The sequence below is a fragment of the Lactuca saligna genome, chromosome 2 (assembly GCF_052625555.1).
Source record: "Lactuca saligna cultivar CGN05327 chromosome 2, ASM5262555v1, whole genome shotgun sequence".
NCBI lineage: Eukaryota > Viridiplantae > Streptophyta > Magnoliopsida > Asterales > Asteraceae > Lactuca > Lactuca saligna.
In genome coordinates this window covers 187,566,576-187,570,189 of record NC_136418.1, presented here as the reverse complement: position 1 = coordinate 187,570,189, position 3,614 = coordinate 187,566,576, and positions in this window count along the sequence as shown.

Below are 3,614 nucleotides of genomic sequence, written 5' to 3'. Positions count from 1 at the left end.
TCCCTGGAGTTTCGCATTTTTGGAAATAAATACTCAACTTCGCAAATGGGGGTCATAAAATGATGAAATTGCAGAATTTTTAAAGAGATACACACATAGAAAACCACACATATATTTAGAAAATTAAACTAAAAGATGATAAATTACAGATTATAGCATTGTCCTTGATTGAGTCAATTTCCTTTATAGGAGTAATATGTTCCATTGTACCTTGCAAGTTAAAAAAAAAAAAAATTTACATTAAATTAGACAATTATAATCAGCACACAGAAAAAAACAATCAAACAGTCGAGAAGAAAGTACATTGGTAGGCTGTTACGATTAAATTAGACAATTATAATATGCGTTTTTCCAGGTGAGTATTCATATAAAATATTTATTTCCTTAATTAAAACAACAAAAGATATATTTTTATTTATTTTTCCAAGTTGCATAACTTTTTTTATTGATTTAATAAAGTTGCATACCAAATTGTTAGGCTGTTACGATTTCACCACCTAAAATATGTATATTTGTATTATAATATATTATCTTGTTAGTATTTCATGAATGCAATCAATAACACTTGTGTGCTTTGAATGCGAAGTTGGATTTAGCTTTGCTATAAGTTTCAATCGATTTTGAAATTGAGTATTGTTCGCATTTGTATGAGTGTAGTCGATGAATCGATAAAGCAAGAACATATGAGTTTTGATTCACAATTGGATTGATGATTGAGGGATGATTCGTGAAGAAAAACGCGAAGTCAAGGACTGTGAAATTGTTGTTTGCAAGAATTTAAAAACTCGATTGTGGAGTTGTTGATGCTCATTTTGCGAAAGTAAAACAATCGAGTGTTTGCATCTGTGAATCAATTTGAAGTCAATTGGGTTAATATTCGCATATGGGTTCAACATATGAATTTTTGATTTCGCAAGTTTAGAGTTCAAGAACTAAACTGTGTTCGCATCTGGAATGAAAATTTTGTGGTTTGCATTTGATTAATTAGGTTAAAATGCGAAGGTGATTAATGCGAAGGGATGCGAAGGGTGTAAGAATGAAGATGCGAAGTATTTCACACTAGAATGCGAATTGGGGAAGAAAACAGAAATTTTCAAATATTGTCCCTGGAGTTTCGCATTTTTGGAAATAAATACTCAACTTCGCAAATGGGGGTCATAAAATGATGAAATTGCAGAATTTTTAAAGAGATACACACATAGAAAACCACACATATATTTAGAAAATTAAACTAAAAGATGATAAATTACAGATTATAGCATTGTCCTTGATTGAGTCAATTTCCTTTATAGGAGTAATATGTTCCATTGTACCTTGCAAGTTAAAAAAAAAAAAAAATTTACATTAAATTAGACAATTATAATCAGCACACAGAAAAAAACAATCAAACAGTCGAGAAGAAAGTACATTGGTAGGCTGTTACGATTAAATTAGACAATTATAATATGCGTTTTTCCAGGTGAGTATTCATATAAAATATTTATTTCCTTAATTAAAACAACAAAAGATATATTTTTATTTATTTTTCCAAGTTGCATAACTTTTTTTATTGATTTAATAAAGTTGCATACCAAATTGTTAGGCTGTTACGATTTCACCACCTAAAATATGTATATTTGTATTATAATATATTATCTTGTTAGTATTTCATGAATGCAATCAATAACACTTGTGTGCTTTGAATGCGAAGTTGGATTTAGCTTTGCTATAAGTTTCAATCGATTTTGAAATTGAGTATTGTTCGCATTTGTATGAGTGTAGTCGATGAATCGATAAAGCAAGAACATATGAGTTTTGATTCGCAATTGGATTGATGATTGAGGGATGATTCGTGAAGAAAAACGCGAAGTCAAGGACTGTGAAATTGTTGTTTGCAAGAATTTAAAAACTCGATTGTGGAGTTGTTGATGCTCATTTTGCGAAAGTAAAACAATCGAGTGTTTGTATCTTTGAATCAATTTGAAGTCAATTGGGTTAATATTCGCATATGGGTTCAACATATGAATTTTTGATTTCGCAAGTTTAGAGTTCAAGAACTAAACTGTGTTCGCATCTGGAATGAAAATTTTGTGGTTTGCATTTGATTAATTAGGTTAAAATGCGAAGGTGATTAATGAGAAGGGATGCGAAGGGATGCGAAGGGTGTAAGAATGAAGATGCGAAGTATTTCACAGTAGAATGCGAATTGGGGAAGAAAACAGAAATTTTCAAATATTGTCCCTGGAGTTTCGCATTTTTGGAAATAAATACTCAACTTCGCAAATGGGGGTCATAAAATGATGAATGCAATCAATAACACTTGTATGCTTTGAATGCGAAGTTGGATTTAGCTTTGCTATAAGTTTCAATCGATTTTGAAATTGAGTATTGTTCGCATTTGTATGAGTAGTCGATGAATCGATAAAGCAACAACATATGAGTTTTGATTCGCAATTGGATTGATGATTGAGGGATGATTCGTGAAGAAAAACGCGAAGTCAAGAACTGTGAAATTGTTGTTTGCAAGAATTTAAAAACTCGATTGTGGAGTTGTTGATGCTCATTTTGCGAAAGTAAAACAATCGAGTGTTTGCATCTGTGAATCAATTTGAAGTCAATTGGGTTAATATTCGCATATGGGTTCAACATATGAATTTTTGATTTCGCAAGTTTAGAATTCAAGAACTAAATTGTGTTCGCATCTGGAATGAAAATTTTGTGGTTTGCATTTGATTAATTAGGTTAAAATGCGAAGGTGATTAATGCGAAGGGATGCGAAGGGTGTAAGAATGAAGATGCGAAGTATTTCACAGTAGAATGCGAATTGGGGAAGAAAACATAAATTTTCAAATATTGTCCCTGGAGTTTCGCATTTTTGGAAATAAATACTCAACTTCGCAAATGGGGGTCATAAAATGATGAAATTGCAGAATTTTTAAAGAGATACACACAGACAACCACACATATATTTAGAAAATTAAACTAAAAGATGATAAATTACAGATTATAGCATTGTCCTTGATTGAGTCAATTTCCTTTATAGGAGTAATATGTTCCATTGTACCTTGCAAGTTAAAAAAAAAAAAAATTTACATTAAATTAGACAATTATAATCAGCACACAGAAAAAAACAATCAAACAGTCAAGAAGAAAGTACATTGGTAGGCTGTTACGATTAAATTAGACAATTATAATATGCGTTTTTCCAGGTGAGTATTCATATAAAATATTTATTTCCTTAATTAAAACAACAAAAGATATATTTTTATTTATTTTTCCAATTTGCATAACTTTTTTTATTGATTTAATAAAGTTGCATACCAAATTGTTAGGCTGTTACGATTTCACCACCTAAAATATGTATATTTGTATTATAATATATTATCTTGTTTGTATTTCATGAATGCAATCAATAACACTTGTGTGCATTGAATGCGAAGTTGGATTTAGCTTTGCTATAAGTTTCAATCGATTTTGAAATTGAGTATTGTTCGCATTTGTATGAGTGTAGTCGATGAATCGATAAAGCAAGAACATATGAGTTTTGATTCACAATTGGATTGATGATTGAGGGATGATTCGTGAAGAAAAACGCGAAGTCAAGGACTGTGAAATTGTTGTTTGCAAGAATTTAA